The sequence below is a fragment of the Tursiops truncatus genome, chromosome X (genome assembly GCF_011762595.2).
Source record: "Tursiops truncatus isolate mTurTru1 chromosome X, mTurTru1.mat.Y, whole genome shotgun sequence".
Taxonomy (NCBI): Eukaryota; Metazoa; Chordata; class Mammalia; order Artiodactyla; family Delphinidae; genus Tursiops; species Tursiops truncatus.
In genome coordinates, this window is record NC_047055.1 from 74269637 (window position 1) to 74288922 (window position 19286).

Below are 19286 nucleotides of genomic sequence, written 5' to 3' on the forward strand. Positions count from 1 at the left end.
ACCACTCTTATTCAACATAGATTTGGAAGTTTTAGCCACAGCAATCAGAGAAGAAAAGGAAATAAAAGGAATCCATATCAGAAAAGAAGTAAAGCTGTCACTGTTTGCAGATGACATGATACTATACACAGAGAATCCTAAAGATGCTACCAGAAAACTACTAGAGCTAATCAATGAATTTGGTAATGTAGCAGGATACAAAATTAATGCACAGAAATCTCTCACATTCCTATACAATAATGATGAGAAATTTGAAAGTGAAATCAAGAAAACACTACCATTTACCATTGCAACATAAAGAATAAAATATCTGGGAATAAACCTACCTAAGGAGACAAAAGACCAGTATGCAGAAAATTATAAGACACTGATGAAAGAAATTAAAGATGATACAAATAGATGGGGAGATATACCATGTTCTTGGATTGGCAGAATCAACATTGTGAAAACTAGTCTACTACCCAAAGCAATCTACAGATTCAATGCAATCCCTATCAAACTACCACTGGTATTTCCCACAGAACTAGAACAATAAATTTCACAATTTGTATGGAAACACGAAAGACCCCGAGTAGCCAAAGCAATCTTGAGAATGAAAAGTGGAGCTGGAGGAATCAGGCTCCCTGGCTTCAGACTATACTACAAAACTACAGTAATGAAGACAGTATGGTACTGACACAAAAACAGAAAGATAGATCAATGGAACAGGATAGAAAGTCCAGAGATATACCCACGCACATATGGTCACCTTATCTTTGATAAAGGAAGCAGGAATGTACAGTGGAGAAAGGACAGCCCCTTCAATAAGTTGTGCTGGGAGAACTGGACAGGTACATGTAAAAGTATTAGATTAGGTCACTCCCTAACCAAAAAAAGGTCAAAATGGATTAAAGACCTAAATGTAAGGCCAGAAACTATCAAACTCTTAGAGGAAATCATAGGCAGAACACACTATAGCATAAATCACAGCAAGATCCTGGTTGACCCACCTCCTAGAGAAATGGAAATAAAAACAAAAATAAACAAATGGGACCTAATGAAACTTAAAAGCTTTTGCCCAGCTAAGGAAACCATAAACAAGAACAAAAGACAACCCATAGAATGGGAGAAAATATTTGCAAATGAAGCAAGTGCCAAAGGATTAATCTCCAAAATTTACAAACAGCTCGTGCAGCTAAATGACAAAAAAAAAACAATCAACCCAATCCAAAAATGGGCACAGGACCTAAATAGACATTTCTCCAAAGAATATATACAGACTGCCAACAAACACATGAAAGAATGCTCAACATCTTTAATCATTAGAGAAATGCAGATCAAACCTACAATGAGATAGCATCTCACACCAGTCAGAATGCCCATCCTCAAAAAATCTAGAAACAATAAATGCTGGAGAGGGTGTGGAGAAAAGGGGGCACTCTTGCACTGCTGGTGGGAATGTGAATTGGTACAGCCACTATGGAAAACAGTATGGAGGTTCCTTAGAAAACTACAAATAGAACTACCATATGACCCAGAAATCCCACTACTGGACATATTCCCTGAGAAAACCATAATTCTAGAAGAGTCATGTACCAAATTTTTCATTGCAGCTCTATTTATAATAGCCAGGAGATGGAAACAACCTAAGTGTCCATCATTGGATGAATGGATAAAGAAGATGTGGCAGATATATACAATGGAATTTTACTCAGTCCTAAAAAGAACCAAAATTGAGCTCTTTGTAATGAGGTGGATGGACCTAGAGTCTGTCATACAGAGCAAAGTAAGTCAGAAAGAGAAAGGCAAATACTGTATGCTAACACATATATATGGTTTCAAGAAAAAAATATGTCTTGAAAAACCTAGGGTTAAGACAGGAATAAAGACACAGGCCTACTAGAGAATGGACTTCAGGATATGGGTAGTGGGAATGGTAAGCTGTGCCAAAGCAAGAGCCTGACATGGACATATATACACTACCAAACGTAAAATAGATCGCTAGTGGGAAGCAGTCGCAAAGCACAGGGAGATCAGCTCGGTGCTTTGTGACCATATAGAAGGGAGGGAGAGGGAGGGTGGGAGGGAGGGAGATGCAGGAGGGAAGAGATATGGGAATATATGTATATGTATAACTGATTCACTTTGTTATAAAGCAGAAACTAACACACCATTGTAAAGCAATTATGCTCCTATAAAGATGTAAAAAGAAAAAAACAACAAAAAACACTGGGGAACTCGGGCAAATAGTATAGAACACACATCACAGAGTTAAGGCAGCCCAAAGAGAGAGATGGGCTGCTAATCTATCAATTGTTGTTGTTTTTTTTTTACTGTATATTTACTGCATCCTTTATTATGGAAAAAAATGATATTCCTTGCAAATGGAAATCAAAAGAAAGCTGGAGTAGCAATTCTCATATCAGACAAAATAGACTTTAAAATAAAGACTATTACAAAAGACAAGGTAGGACACTACATGAGGGTCAAGGGATCAGTCAAAGAAAAGGATATAAAAATTGTAAATATTTATGCACCCAACATAGGAGCACCTCAGTACATAAGGCAAATGCTGACAGCTATAAATGGGGAAATCGACAGTAACACAATAATAGTAAGAGACTTTAAAATTCCACTTTCACCAATGGACAGATCATCCAAAATGAAAATAAATAAGGAAACAGAAGCTTTATATGACACATGAGACAAGAAGGACTTAATTGATATTTATAGGACATTCCATGTCAAATAGAATACATTTTCTTCTCAAGTGCTCATGGAACATTCTCCAGGATAGATCATATCTTGGGTCACAAATCAAGCCTTGGTAAATTTAAGAAAATTGAAATCGTATCAAGTATCTTTTCTGACCACAGTGCTATGAGACTAGGTATTAATTACAGGAAAAAAAATTGTAAAGTATGCAAACACATGGAGGCTAAACAATATGCTACTAAATAACAAAGAGAACACTGAAGAAATCATGGAGGAAATCAAAAAATACCTAGAAAAAAATCACAGTGATAACACAACGACCCAAAATCAATGTGATGCAGCAAAAGCAGTTCTAAGAGGGAAGTTTATTGTAATACAATAAACCAAAACCAGAAATATAGATCAGTGGAACAGAATAGAAAGCGTAGAGATAAACCCACACACTTATGGTCATCTTATCTTTGATAAAGTAAGCAAGAATATACAATGGAGAAAAGACAGCCTCTTCAATAAGTGGTGACAGGAAAAGTGGACAGCAACATGTAAAGGAATGAAGGTAGAACACTCCCTAACATGATACACAAAATTAACTCAAAATGGGTTAAAGACCTAAATTTAAGGCCAGACATTATAAAATTCTTAGAGGAAAACATAGGCAGAACACTGTATTACATAAATCACAGCAAGATCCTTTTTTACCCTCCTCCTGGAGAAATGGAAATAAAAACATAAATAAACAAATGGTACCTAATTAAACTTAAAAGCTTTTGCACAGAAAAGGAAACCATAAACAAGAAGAAAACACAACCCTCACTATGGGACAAAATATTTTCAAACGAAGCAACTGACAATGGATTAGTCTCCAAAATATAGAAGCAGCTCAATATCAAAAAATCAAACAACCCAATCCAAAAATGGGCAGAAGATCTAAATAGATATTTCTCCAAAGAAGATATGCAGATTGCCAACAAACACATGAAAGGATGCTCAACGTCACTTATCTTTAGAGAAATTCTAATCAAAACAGCAATTAGGTATCAGCACATACCAGTCAGGATGGCCATCATCAAAATATCTACAAACAATAAACGCTGGAGAGGGTGTGGAGAAAAGGGAAACCTGCTTGCACTGTTGGTGGGAATGTAAATTTATACAGCCACTCTGGAGAACAGTATGGATGTTCCGTAAAAAACTAAAAATAGAACCATGTGACACAGCAATCCCACTGCTGGGCATACACCATGAGAAAAGCATAATTCAAACAGAGTCATGTACCACAATGTTTATTTCAGCTCTATTTACAATAGCCAGGATATGGAATCAACCTAATTGTACATCAACAGATGAATGGATAAAGAAGATGTGGCACATATATACAATGGAATATTACTCAGGCATAAAAAGAAACGAAATTGAGTTGTTTGTAGTGAGGTGGATGGACCTAGAGACTGTCATACAGAGTGAAGTAAGTCAGAAAGAGAAAAAGAAATACCGTATGCTAACACATATATATGGAATCTAAAAATAGAAAATGTTTCTGAAGAAACTAAAGGCAGGACAGCTATAAAGACGCCAATGTAGAGAATGGAATTGAGGGCATGGCAAGGGGGAAGCGTAAGTTGCAACGAAGTGAGAGAGTGGCATGGACATATATACACTACCAAATGTAAAATAGATAGCTAGTGGGAAGCAGCCACATAGCACAGGGAGATCAGCTCGGTGCTTTGTGACCACCTAGAGGGGTGGGATAGGGAGAGTGGGAGGGAGACGGAAGAGGGAGGAGATATGGGGATATATGTATATGTATAGCTGTTTCACTTTGTTATAAAGTAGAAACTAACAGACCTTTGTAAAGCAATTATACTCCAATAAAGATGTTAAAGAAATATATGAGAAAACTGAAACCAATAAATAAAAAAATTTAAAAATGAAACAGTAGTATGAAATAGAGAATAAAATATCAGAATGCAGCACACATTGGGTGGGTAGTTATGAAAGTTTGTTTCAGTTATATGTGTATGTGTCAGGTCAAATATAAAATGTATTTTATATTTACAGAGTATAAAAATTTGAAGATCACTTTCATTACGGACCCTTTTGAACTCAGTTTATAAACCATATTTTAATAGATGAAGTAACAGTAGTGTACAGCCAACTAGAATACATAGTTTACAGCCATGGGTACTAGAATAGAGGCCCACATTCTTGTCATTTATGTCAGGAGACAGGTTTCAAGAATGTGCCGAGGACATGGAATGATAAAATATAATTTCATGGGCAAGGGGAAGGACTTCTACAACAATGATGTGGTGACTTCTTTACTTCAGCATCTTTAATCAAATGGGCTCCTGTCACGTAGAAAGGCTTGGACACACTGAGATATGTAGATGGTGATAGCTGTCTCTGTCCTCTGGATGGGAGAGGCAATGCAGTGATCTGGAGGACTCCAGGCTTGAGAACTTGGAAATCCAGACTCTAGGGAAATTGGAACAGCATAGCCTTTGGAATTGGACTCTGGGTAACTTACTCTCCATCTCTGATCCTATCTCTTCAACTATGTGTGAATATTAAGAGCTATCTTTTATTGTACACTTATGTTCCAGATATTCTGAGTGTCTTTCATATATTTTCTCATTAAATCTACTCCAAAATCAATTTTATAGATGAGGAATCATGCCATTTTACTAATGAAAATACAAATATAGAGGAGTTAAGTAACTTGGCCAAAATCACACAACTAGGAAATGCTAGAGCCAAGGTTTAAACCCAGATGGGCTAGAATAGTTTGGCTCTTAAATATTACTCCGTATGCAGCTTGAGCCCAACTATATCATTCAAACACATTTAGCCAATCTGTAAGGTGCACCCACTAGTAATCACTTGGTATAAAAGACACAGAGGAGCTTTCTGAGAAAAAAAAAAAACATTCTAAGGGAAAAGTTATTGAAAAGATAAGTTAGGCCCATTCACAAAACCTTGGGTGTCAAAGAGGGCAAGGGCTGTAAATACACTGTGGTAATTTGGTTCTCTCTCCCTAGCCAAGCCTTTCCTTGGGGACTTCAACACAATGTCACAGTGCCTAGAGACAGAAGAAATTCCTAATCATAATGCTGGGCTGTAAACACTACGTAGATGACCATAGTAGCAACAGTTTGAATCGTGAAGTGCTCTCAGATAGCATCTTGGGTGGTTAGGTGACCTCACTAAAGGGTGTTAAAGTAGTAAAGGAGAAAATTTGTAGGCCTCACAAAACTGAGGGATAGGGGAAGCAGCTACTTATTAACTGGTATGGAAGTACTTCAGCATTTGATGTGTATGTGAGTGTGTGCAGACTGTAGTGAAAAGAACATGAGCTTAGGAGTCCAAATGATGCAGTCAATAGAGGTAACCTCTAAGGGAGCACAACATGGTATTGGAGGGTAGAGAGTGGATCTAGGAGAGCTAATAAAGAATAACCAGCACAACTGGGGTTCAAACTCATTTCATCCTTGGACTCCTTATCTGCTTGGTACGAGATGGAGAAATAGAGGGAAGCTAGTTTCTGGGAAGTTTTAATGGGTCAAGGCTGAAAGTCATGCATATCACTTCCACACATCTCAGTTATATGACTATATCTAACTGCAAAGGAGGCTGGGAAATATAGAATATCTGTATGACCAGGAGGAAAAGGGAATGTTTTGTAAACAGCTAGCCAGTCTCTGCCATAGCACCATCCTTAACACTTTACCTATGCCATCTGGTGCCATCCTCCAATAACACTTTAAAGGTGATTATTATTATTTTCTCTATTTTACAGGTGATCAAACTTATAAGGCATAGAGTCATATGCTCATCATCAGTCAGCTAGTACATGGAAAACTTGGGATTCAGATCTGTTGAAATTCTGAAGAATAAGCTTTTTTATGTCTACAAAAAACTCAGGAATTTCAAAAATAATTGAATTAAACCTATAGATCAATTTGGGGGAGAAATGACATATTTACTATGTTGTCATCCAATCCATAAACACAGTGTGTCTATCCCCATTTATTTAGGTTTTCTTGATTTTTTCACCATTTTGTAATTTTCATTATATATAACCTATACACGTTTTGTTAAGTGTATATCAAAGTATTTCATTTTATTTAGAGTGACGGTAAGTGTTTTTAATTCTGGTTTATTACCCATTGTCATTTTTAGCACGTAGAAATGTCTTGATTTCTGTGTGTTGATCTTGTATCCTGAAACCTTGTTGAAATCACTTATTACTTTATAGATTCATTGATATTTCTACATAAAAAATCATGCTGTCTCTAAATAAGAACGGTTTTATTTCTACATTTCCAATCTTTATGCCTTTTATTTATTCTTCTTGCTTTATTTAAGTGGGCAGAATTCCAATTTATATGTTGGATTAGTGATAAGAGTGGGCATCCTTGTCTTGTTCCGAGCATAGGAGGAAGCTCTCAGTCTTTCACCATCAAATATGATGTTAGCTGTAGGATTTTGGAGATGATTTTTATCAAGTTCTAATTATTCCTATTCCTAATTTCTTGAGAGTTTTTATCATGAATAGATGCTTTTCTGCATTAGTTGATATCACCATATGATTTTTCTTCTTTAGCCTATTGACATGGTGGATTTCATTCACTGATTTTCAAAAGTTGAACCAACATTGCATACCAGGAATGAATCCCATTTGGTCACATTGTTGGATGTAGTTTGCTAATATTTTGTTCTGCACTTTTGTATCTATGTAGTTTACTTTAAAAATATTGATATTTTTTGTCTGGTTTTGGTATCAGAGTAATACTGTTCTCATAAAATAAGTTGGGAAGTGTTTTTTTCTTCTATTTTCTTGGAGAGAATATGGAGAATTGGTGCTTGTTTAATAATACAGTGAAAATATACATGTAAGGAAATTTATTTTTTGGAGTTTTTAAATTCTAAGTTCAACTTCTTTCGGTTATAAGACTATTGAGAAAACCTCTTTTATCTTGGTTGAGATTTGGTAGTTTGTAGTTTTCAAGGAACAGATCCATTTCTTATAAGATGTCAAAGTTGAGTACTCCATTATTATCCTTTTAATGGCTGGAAGATCTATAGCATTATTCCCTATTTCATTCCTAATGTTAATATTTTGGTCTTCTCTTATTTTTGTCGGTTTTGTTAGAGGTTTAGAAATTTTACTGATTTTCTTTCAAAGGAACAACTTTTTGTATTATTGGGTTTTTCCTATTGTTATGCTGATTTCAATGACATTGATTTCTGCTCTCATCTTTGATATTTCCTTTATTCTGCTTATTTTGGGTTTAGTTTGATCTTTTTTCCCCCTAGTTTATTGAGTTAGGAACTTAAAGTATTGCTTTGAGAATTTACCTTGTTTATAAATGTAAGATTTAGATTTATGAATTTCACTCTTAGCACTACTTTAGGTTCATCACACCTCTTAAATAATTTTATCAGATATTAATTTAGCCACTTCTGCTTTTTTATTATTAATATTTTGGGTATATTTTGTTTCTTCCTTTTATATTCAATTTCCCTGTCTTTGCTTTCAAGTGTGTTTCCTTGAATAGCATGCAGTTGGGTCATATTTTTAATTACTCTGCTAGTTTCTGTCTTTCGGTTAGCGTACATAGTTTATATTATGGTTTACATTTACATTTAAGGGAATTATTGATGTAGTTGAGCTTTTTTACTGTTTACTGTCTGCTTTTTTACTGTTTCCTGTTTGTTTCCTCTATTTCTCATTCTTTTCTTGCCTGTGGATTACTTGAACAGTTTTTTAGAAATCCATATTGATTGACTGATAGTGCTTTTTTTTAGTGTTAATACTTTGTATAGTTTTTGCAGTGGTTGCTCTGTGTATTACCCTAAATCTTATCAGTCTATTGGTATTAACTAATATTAACATTTTATCACTATGTGCGAAGAGTAGAAATCTTCCTCACTGTAAATTATCATTGTGTTGAGTATCAGATAGTGTTATAGTTTTTCCTAGTCATCAAAAATGATTTAAAAACTCATGAGGCAAAGGATAATCTATTGTCTGTACTCAAATTTCTCCTCTTTCTCTGTTGCTTCTTCTTTCTTGATGCTCTAGGATTCTTTTTTTGTTTGTTTCCTTATATTTGAAGAATTTCCTTTGGCCAATGTTTAAGGGTATATCTGCTAGTGGCAAATTCTTTTAGTTTTCCTTTGTCTGACTATGTTTTATTCCCCTTTTATTCCTGAAGGATTATTTCACCAGATATAAAATTAATGATTGACGGGATTTTTTCTTTCATCACTTAAAAATATTATGCCATTTCTCTCTGGCATCCATGATTTCAGCTGAGAAATCCATTGTTTTTAATCTTGGCCTTTTTGTATAGTTATTGCCTCTTTTCTCTCTTGGCTGCTTTAAAAATGTTATTTTTCTTTAGTTTTCAGAAGTTTAATTATGATGTTTCTTGTCATAAATTTCTTTGGGTTACTTCTGTTTGGGTTCTCTCATTATCTTGCATCTGTAGGTTTGTATCTTTAGTCAAATTTGAGAAGTTTTCAGCTGTTATTTCTTCTAATACTCTTTTAGTCCCACTCTGTTTTTCTTCCCTTTCTAGGACTCTAATGATACAAATGGTGCACCTTTTTTTATTATCCCACAGGTCCCCAAGGTTCTGTTCATTTGTTTTTCTGTCTATTTTATCTCTGTTATTAAGATTGAGTGCTTTCAATTGATCTTTCCTCAAGTTCACTAATTCCATCCTCTGCCATTTCCACTGTACTATTTAGCTCATAAAGCAATCTTTTTGTTTCTATTTTTTTTCAGTTCTAGAATTTTTATTTGATTCTTGAGCATGTCTGTCATTTTACTATTTATTTCCTGATTCATATTTTTTATTGAGATTTTTAAGTATTTTTTCATGTTTTCAAGAGAATTAAAAAATTTCCTAGAGGAGTGGGATAGGGAGGGTGGGAGGGAGATGCAAGAGGGAGGAGATATGGGGATATATGTATATGTATAGCTGATTCACTTTGTTATAAAGCAGAAACTAGCACACCATTGTAAAGCAATTATACTCCAATAAAGATGTTAATTTTTTTTTCTTTTATGATGGCTGCTTTAAAATCTTTGATGTTTTGACATGTGATTCATTTTTATGTTGGCATCAGTTGGTTGTGTTTTCTCATTTACGTTGTGATTTTTCTTGGTTGTCGTTTTAATGGGTGATTTTCAATCTGTATCCTGGAATTTTGTCTATTATTTTAGGGGACCCTTGATCTTATTTAAACATTTTGTTTTAGCAGGCAGTCACCTTGTTTAGGTTCACCTTGTTTAGGTAGGTCCTGTTATACTTTTGTTGCTCTGGTTTTGAGCAGAACCTTTGTGGTGTTATTTTGGTGTTGATGGGATCTCTATTTGGTCTCTGCTGTTGCTGCCCAAATGATGGAATGTGTTTTCCCAGGCAGGGTCATTTGCTATCTCTCTTTGGGAGAGGGGAGTTTGAGGATCATGAAGTTACAGGAACAAAGAATCTTCCTGGCCCTTGGACACTTGTTTGGTAGGAAATCCCTGCCTGTGGCAGATGCATAGTTTTTCCCAGGCTAGGTGCTTATTGTGTCAGGGTCCCTTTTGCTAGTTCCACCTGGCTGCTCTGGTAAGGCCCATGGGGAAAAAGACCTTCTGGGCAAGGCTTTGCTTATGATTAGGGTGGGGTGGTGAGGGTCAGAGTTGGGGGGATGTTGTCAGTCCCCACCCCTCATCTCATCCTCAGGAGGTTTTGACATGTAATCTTAGTTAATAACCCCTGGACTGTGATCCCTGAGGCTCTCTCATCTGTGATTCTCTAAATTTTTGTGAGGAGAATCTTGACCCTCAAAAGGAGGTTCTGGGTAGTTAGAAGATTGACTTTGAAAGGAATCCCCTGTTTTCACTGTGCTTAGGAGCAAACAGGAGCACACAGGCTCATATGTGACAGAAGCTGTCACTCTATGATCTGTCCTGCAGACTGAGCAGGAGCCTACACAAACAACGAGACATAATGTTTAGACTGCTTTGAAGGCTGTAATAAGGTTTAATTGAGATTGAGAGATATGAAAGTGCTTTGTGAATGCTCACAGCTCAAGAAGTGCAAATTATGAAACAAGAATATTAAATTCTATATTTCAGAATGGTTTTGAGAATGAAATTGAATCATACAAAAGTTCTTGGCATGAATTGGAATCATGTAGATGGCATGACTGTGGTGTGGGCACATATCACACAATTGTTAAGTAGCCCCAGTTGTGTACTATGCATTTACACATCAGTTAGTAAAGTCCTCAGATGTCAGGATCCTAAAATGTCTCTGGGTATATTCCCTCAGAATGCCAAATGGTTACTCCAGAGTCATAAATTTGCCCATTGAATAAAGAATCAGAGCCATGGAAGTTCAATGAATTTATGAAATGTTCCTGAAGTAGCTATGGACAAAATTAGGATGGTTTTGTAAATTAAACCAGAATATGTAAAGTTTGGGGACCAGTGCATCGTTTCCCCATTTGGTGCCCATACCAACCCCTTTGTTTCTGTTTTGTTTTTATAACAGAGAGGTTCTTCCCCACACACTCTCCACCTCAATCTCTACGACCTTTTCTAATAGACACATTTAAAAAAAATAAACATATACATTCAGTTGTTTTCCTCTTGTTCTTTAAGGCAGGAGATTTAAACTAGAGTACATGGTAAAACACAATTTTTGTAAATCAATTTTTTTTTAAGGAGAAGGAAGACCATAGATTTTGACCAACTATCAAAGGGGTCTGTGATCTAGAAGGTTTAGGAAGTACCAGGTTTTAAGATTACTTAAAATTTTAAGATGACAACTTTACTTCCTTCCATTCAGAGTTCTCAGAGGTCTCTTAACTAATAACCAAGGTCACACAGCTAGGAAATGAAGCTCCTGAGGTTTGAGTCTAAATTTAATGGGGTTAAATGAAGGTCAGAAACCATTCTTAGTCAAAAACCCAGGTCACTTTCACAAAACACTGTTCTGGAATGATGTGGTGGCATCTTGCCAGCTGCTGGCTCATTCTAGCCCTTCCTAATGTAGGGCAAGGCCTGGGCAGCCCCAGATTTCCCAGAATGCTTATCATACTTTTATCTTTCTCAAATTGAAATGTTTTCCACAGCCTAAGTTATAGATCTCAACATTTTCAAGAACATCATTAAGTCTATCCCCCCTGCCCACAGGATCATATAAAAGATTCATGTATCTATTGAAGTGTCAGATAACTTCCAAAATTTTCGCTGAAAGTAACCAACAAAATCAAATGTCCCTATTTTAAGTTGTTTTCCTATGAGTCCAGTACTTTCTCAGATTCTTAGAAAATCAGAGCCTGAGGGGTCCTGAGCCAGAAGAGACCATTTTACAGGTAAAGATGGGAAGAGACTTATCCAGAGTCATTGAGTAAGTTAGCAGAAGGTAGATCAGAAACCAGAATCTTTGGCTCCCAGTCAAATGCTCATCAATAGACGAGTGGCACAGCTTCTTACCAACTTTCCCTTTCTCCCCTGCCCCACTTTCCACCAACTCACCACCAACCTTTAACTTATGCCAGTTGCTGGTGTGGGGAAATGTATGAGAAGGGCAAAGGGAGAGGTAATAAATACAAACGAATGGGCCAAGGAAAGAGTCATGCTCTGGCCAGTAGACTTCCTTGGGGTGCTAGGCCTTTTTCTGTCTTCCAGGAATCCCTGGGACAGTCTGACCTCACTTTAACCAAGCTTAGCTTATTAGGGCATCAGATCATCATCTTGTGGGAGTGGAAGAGTACAGTCACTCCACCAAGCTGCGCATGAAAACCCCTGGGGCCTAATACAGTGAGCAGGGGACTGAATAAGATTTCATAACAATTAGCAAAAATACCTACTATATGATAGACCATGTGAGAGGTACATTTAATATATTTAGCTCATCTATTTTTCTATATACCTTGGAAAATACATACTGTTAATATCTCAGTGAGAAAACTGAACTCCCGATTAATGATCTGACTTGCTCAAGGTTACACAGCCAGTAAATGCCAATGTTGGAACTAAAACCCAGAGAGCTGCCTGCAATAAGCATGCAGTTTCTTGATAATATTTAATTTTTTACTGTGTGACAGGCACTGTACTAGGCTTTTTGATGTAGTATTAAAATATGTGCAATAAACCTGTGAGTTATATATTGTTACTCTCATTTTACAGGGAAAGACATGGAGGTTCAGAGGGTAAATGTGACTTGCCTAAGATCCACAGAGCTAGTAAATATTGTGCTGTCCAAAAACTTCGTTCGGGTTTTCCATGTTATGGAAAAGCCCAAACAAACTTTTTGGACAGCCCAATAGTTGATCAGGATTTTAAGCCAGATTTACGTGACTTTGAAGCTCATATCTTCCACCATGCTGCCTCTTTCAGAGATTTGGGAGCATGGTATAGAAAGGATGAATGAGGCTTTCAAAGGAGAGGCTCCTCTTGATGACTTTGGGGATAGATTAAATCTTACATGCTCAATCTATATTGTAATTCTAGGAGTCAGGAACAAACTCAAGTAATAAGATTGGGTGGCTGCGATGTCTGGATCCCAGAGTACTGATAAGTCTTTCAGTCATACTCTACATTCTAGAAACACTTGGATACAATCAAATTGGGCAAGTGAACAGATTGGGAAACTGAAGGAACTCCCACTGGGGTCAAAATGAACTGAGACCTCTTAAGAGTCTAAAGATCAACTCCACCCTTAGAGCAGTATGCTGCATTGTGCTTCCAGGGGCTGCTACCCTGGAGTGAATTGTTATAAATAAGGACACTTGTTGCTGATTTTCTGCTACTTCTATTCAACTGATTCATTTCAGTCTGTAAAGCACTATCTATCACCTCAGCTTGTGTAGCAGTTTTCCAAATCAGATAAATGCCACCTGTGCTCTACCGCTCTTAGACTTCTTAATCTTCAGAAGGGAGAGCTAAGGCCTTGCTGCTGGCCCATAGGTTTCCATATTTATGGTAAATCCATCCCTTTTAATTTTTACAGGAGCTTCTGGGTTTCAGTATAATCCTCTGTAAAATTATGGGTGATGAGTTTATGATCTCTTTAATAGCGTGGTGGCCTGGATTTGCACTTTGGAGCCCCAGTAATTTAGCATAGTGCCTGACCCCAAATAGTTCTCAGATGTTAGATAAATGAATAAAATCAACTTCACAAAGCACTTTTCTGTCTTTTGTCTAGTAGGCAGGGCAGGCAAAACAGAAGCTCAAGATTTGACCAAACCTCCAAATTCAGCTTATCTAATCCCAAACCTGATTCCTTCTAAGCATTTCCACCCAACCAGTCTTTCAAGCCCTGCTTGGAAACCTACAGTTACAGGAACTCATGAGTAGACATCTCCTTACAAAGGTTTTCCTAGTGAAGAATGAACTCTTTCACTCTGTGGCTTCCACCTATGGGTTGTAGCTCCTTGGTACCACACAGACTCTGTCTTTTCTGTCTGCCCTGTCACAAGGCCTGAGCTCCAGTTCATTCAATGACTCTACATAGAGCCTGGGACCTTGCCAACTCTTCACCCTACTGACCTCTCATCTGTACCCACTCTACTTTTTCTGTATCATTTTTGAAGAGTGAGGGCCAGAGCTGGAAACAGAATACTTGTTTGACAATATAGAATAAAGAAGAATGTCACCTCCTCTGCTCTGAAAAATCTCTATTAATAAATAACTAACTATATACTATATACTAACTAAATAACTCTATTAATAAATCCTAAAATGAAATTTGTTTTATAGGAAACCATTTCACCTTCTTGACCAGAGATCTAAAAATTATAACATATGTGCCAAATATGGCCCACTGCCTATTTTTGTAAATAAGGTTATACTACAACACAGCCATACCCATTCATTTACTTATTATGTATGGCTGCTTTAATGCTCTAAGGGCAGAAATGAGTAGTTGCTACAAAGACCATATGCCTCACAACAACTAAAATATTTACTATATGACCCTTTAAAATTTTGTCAACCCTTATTCTTGATTTATACTGGGGTCCTCATACCAAGCTCATTGGTAAAAACAAAAATGAAAACATAAAATGAGACTCAGAGAGCTGAAATGAGTCGCCCAATTCACACAGCTCAAATATGACGAGAGATGGATTTTTAACCCAGGTCTCTTGGTTCACAGTCTGTGTTCCTTCACCTCATGGTCCCTTAAGTGTACACCACCAACTACTTCAAGCTGAGACATGCTGTGGTGCTATGATTTTATGGTCTCTAGTTGCCCTAGTTGAGTTCTCACTATCAGCCAATGCTTGCCTAGATCAAAGCTGCTGGGCTCAGGTCAGTTCTTGTCAGTCATTCCCTTGTTCCATCCATGTTTACCTTGCTGCTGGGGTCACAGTGTTCTTGGCCAGCGATCAGGATAGGCTTTCTAGAGAATAAGCCATTCAGGACTCTTTGCCTACAGTGGTAAGGAAACCAGGCTGGCTGAACCTCAAGGCACAACAGGGCAAGGAGGGAGCCCCACACAATCTGTGTCGCAGTCCAGGAGAAGAACTAAGGGCTGACTGATGGGGTCATCTCTCAGTCACCATCACTCATGTCCTTGACTCTAGAAATATTTCTAAGGAATAAAAAATGAGGAGATAGAGATAGAGATAGAGAGAGAGAGAGAGAGAGAGAGAGAGAGAGAGAATGAGAATGGATATATACCTGATCAGCAAGAACAAATTCCTTTGATTTATTCATTTCCTTATTAATTAATCCTACTTTTTGTAGCTGAGCACACATTTAGACAATTTTCTGGCTTCTAGCAGAGCTGGCATGGCTGACTAGACATTTCTCCCCATACTCTGATAGGACCTGGCTGGACCTCAAGAAAGGGGCCCATCCATGGCCAGTCTATATGGGCAGTCCTACTCCAGGACACACAGGCTACTGGGGTGGGGGAGGGCAGTCAAAGCAACCAGTGTAGGTTGCTATGAAACCTTCCCTCATCCACGATCCCCTCTCCCCAACCCCACATTCATCCACAAAACTCCACAGCAATGAAATTCAGGGATGAACAGGAATACTAGGAGCAAGGCATTATAGGTACACATCTACCATCTAAACTGTAGTACCAAAAAATACCAGAACTCAAGAGGCCTTTAGAGATCATATTGTCCAACCATCTAATTTTACAAATTGGACAACTCATGCTGGAGAAGTGAAATGATCCACCTAAGGTCACACAGAGATCAATTCACAAGCACAGAATCATTGGATTCTTCAAGCTGAAAGAGTCTGTAGATGTCATTTGTCAAACTTCTTCATTTTAAAGATGGGGAAACTGAGGCACAATCTCCAGGACAGAAATTGTGTCTGATTCATTTATGTATCCCCACACATAACAAAGTGCATTGCATAGAGCAAACACTCAAAAAATCTTTCTCAAAATAAAGAGGCATCAAATCTTAAGAAAGTATCTTTTACACTGTGTTTTGTCCACTTCTCATTTTATAGGTGAATAAATCAAGGCTCAAAGAGGGAAATGGTTTGCCCTACATCCAGAAAGAATTAGAGCTGAGGCAAGAACTCAGTTATCCTAAGGTTAAGCAATGTGCCCAAGGTCCCACTCTTAATATATGACATTGCAAAATGAGCCCATTTTTTTCCCTTGCAGTATTTTAACATTTATGCCTTCATTTCTTCCTCTCTTTCTTTTTTCCTTCCTGAAACATCTCCTGAGCATCTGTCATGCATGGGGGAATACAGTAATCATAAGATCCAGTTCCTGCAAACAAGTATTTACAAAATGCACTCCAGTTGAGATCTGGAGGCAAGAGTGCTTAAATCAGAATGGAAGAACCATGGACAATTTCTCAGAGGGACAGACATTTGAACTGGTGGGATTATAAGAGCTTACAAAAAATATAAAGTGGGAAAGGACATGTCTGGTAGAAATAATAGCAGGTAAAAAGGCATGATGTATTTGGAGAATATTGAATAGTAAAGCCAGGCTGCCACATAGGATACCTTGGGCAAGGGAGGAAGAAGCTTTCAAGGGGAAAGAAAAATGAGAAAACCAGATTATAAGAGCCTTGAATGACAGAATAAGGAGCATAGCATTTAGTCTGAAGATCAGTAGGAAAAGTTTTGAAACAGGTGATGGATGTAGTCAGTTTTGTGGTATAAACTGACCATTATATAAGAGTAGAGGCATCTCTTATCTCTGTCATAAGATAGCTTTGACTCTATTTTTGTTTACTCTTCCCCAGTGTTTGGTCCATAGGGAGCTTAGTAGGCACTAAGTGTAAGATTCCCACTATGCTTTTCAAGACTTTTCTATCTTTAGGCCACGCAGAAACTTCTCTCCTCTTACACTGCCACCTCTGATTGTTTCTTTCATTCTTTCTTTTTTTTTTTTTTGATGATAAGGAATGTTTATTTTTAAAGTAAAAATTTTTGTTTCATATTTTTAACACCTTTATTGGAGTATAATTGCTTTACAATGGTGTGTTAGTTTCTGCTTTATAACAAAGTGAATCAGTTATACATATACATATGGTTCCCATATCTCTTCCCTCTTGCATCTCCCTCCCTACCACCCTCCGTATCCCACCCCTGTAGGTGGTCAAAAAGCACAGAGCTGATTTCCCTGTGCTATGTGGCTGCTTCCCACTAGCTATCTATTTTACGTTTGGTAGTGTATATATGTCCATGCCGCTCTCTCACTTTGTCACAGCTTACCCTTCCCCGTCCCCATATCCTCAAGTCCATTCTCTAGTAGGTCTGTGTCTTTATTCCCCTCTTACTCCTAGGTTCTTCATGACCTTTTTTTTTTTCCTTTAGATTCCATATATATGTGTTAGGATACGGTATTTGTTTTTCTCTTTCTGACTTACTTCACTCTGTATGACAGACTCTATGTCCATCCACCTCACTACAAATAACTCAGTTTCGTTTCTTTTTATGGCTGAGTAATATTCCATTGTATATATGTGCCACATCTTATTTATCCATTCATCCAATGATGGATTGTTTCTTCTTCTCTTATCAGATTCAAAGTTCTGGGGCAGTGCAACGTGCTACATGAAATGTGAACTGGAAAGGAAAAGACCCAGATTCTGATGCTTTTTCAGTTAGTTTTAGATGTGGCCATGCAGGTACATATGCAAAGAAAAATTTGGCAGAGGGTAAAGTCAGGGATAATGGAGAATAATGGATGAGAAAGTTTCTCTCAAAGAAGAGAACGTGTGTCTACCAAAGAAAGTAACTCCACTATCAGGGCAGGGAGTCTTTGCAACTCCTGCCCAGCAAGATTCATTTATTGTTATAGATCAGTGTCTGTTGTGCATTTTTTAAACATCTTTATTGGAGTATAATTGCTTTACAATGGTGTGTTAGTTTCTGCTTTATAACAAAGTTAATCAGTTATACATATACATATGTTCCCATATCTCTTCCCTCTTGTGTCTCCCTCCCTCTGCCCTCCCTATCCCACCCCTCTAGGTGGTCACAAACCACCGAGCTGATCTCCCTGTGCTATGTGGCTGCTTCCCACTAGCTGTCTATTTTACGTTTGGTAGTGTATATATGTTGTGCATTTTTCACACTTTATTATCCTAAAGAGTTTTTAGGAAACAATAATATTTTTATTTTGTTGTTTTAGGGTATGGACAAGGAACGGATAACATATCTTTTTGTTTATAGTTTTACTGGATCATGGGAAACCATATCTGGGGTTGAAGGAGATGACTGCAAGTTACCCAAAGATTCTGGACTTTGTGATAGATGCAGTAACTCGATGGAACTTTGGGTTGTCTCTTTTGGGGAGGAATTGAACATATTCTATGTGGGTCGAGAAGTGTATGTGAGTCGGCAGACTGTGGCAGAGTCTGCTGGTTGTCCAACAGTCTCCATTTCTCCCTTTTTCCTCTAAGGAAAAAGCTTAAAATTTAGATGGGCACATAGCCACACACTGAGAGACTATATTTCATAGTGTTCCTTGGAAATTATTATCTCTGTTTTCAAAAGAAGGAACAGAGGCTCTGAGAGGTTAGGTAGTTTAACAAAAGTAAACTGCTTTAAACTGTTAAGTGGCTGAGTTGGGATCCAAGTGAAGAGTTGTCTGATTGCTGCCTTTATCCTCCTCAGTTTTTATTCACAATCATAGGCTAGTTTGATGGATTGAGGGCATGAAGTATGTGGAATTAATCTAAGACTGAAAGGGATTTATCATTTGTGATAACCATAATATTTCTTCCAAGACCAGATTGCTTAACTGCTTTCTTTCTAGATTGTGATTCTCAGTTACTTGCTATGAATCTCAGAACGTAAGGGCTTTCAAAAAGTATTTAATTGTTTCTGTATAGATGGGAATTCTGAGGTCTAGAGAGGAGAAATGATTTGCCCTAAGTCACAAGGCAGTTTTGGTAGACTAAGGACTACAGTAACGTCTGATTCCCAGCGTGGTGCTCTTTATCCTCCAGTTTAGTTATCACTCTTGGTGTTGTTAGAGCTGGAAATACCTTCAAACCATTGAGTTCAGCATTCCCAAAACTGTGTTATATAGACTTGATAGGTGTCATACAACAAAAAAGTTCTTCACTCAGATAAGTTTTTGAAATTC

At 37.4% G+C, this 19286-nt stretch overlaps 1 long non-coding RNA gene across 1 annotated transcript in view; it reads left to right on the top strand.

Moving 5' to 3' along the window:
* LOC141277645 (uncharacterized) overlaps positions 1 to 19286 on the top strand; it is a 54012-nt gene that overhangs the window by 33946 nt on the left and 780 nt on the right. The window lies entirely within an intron of this gene.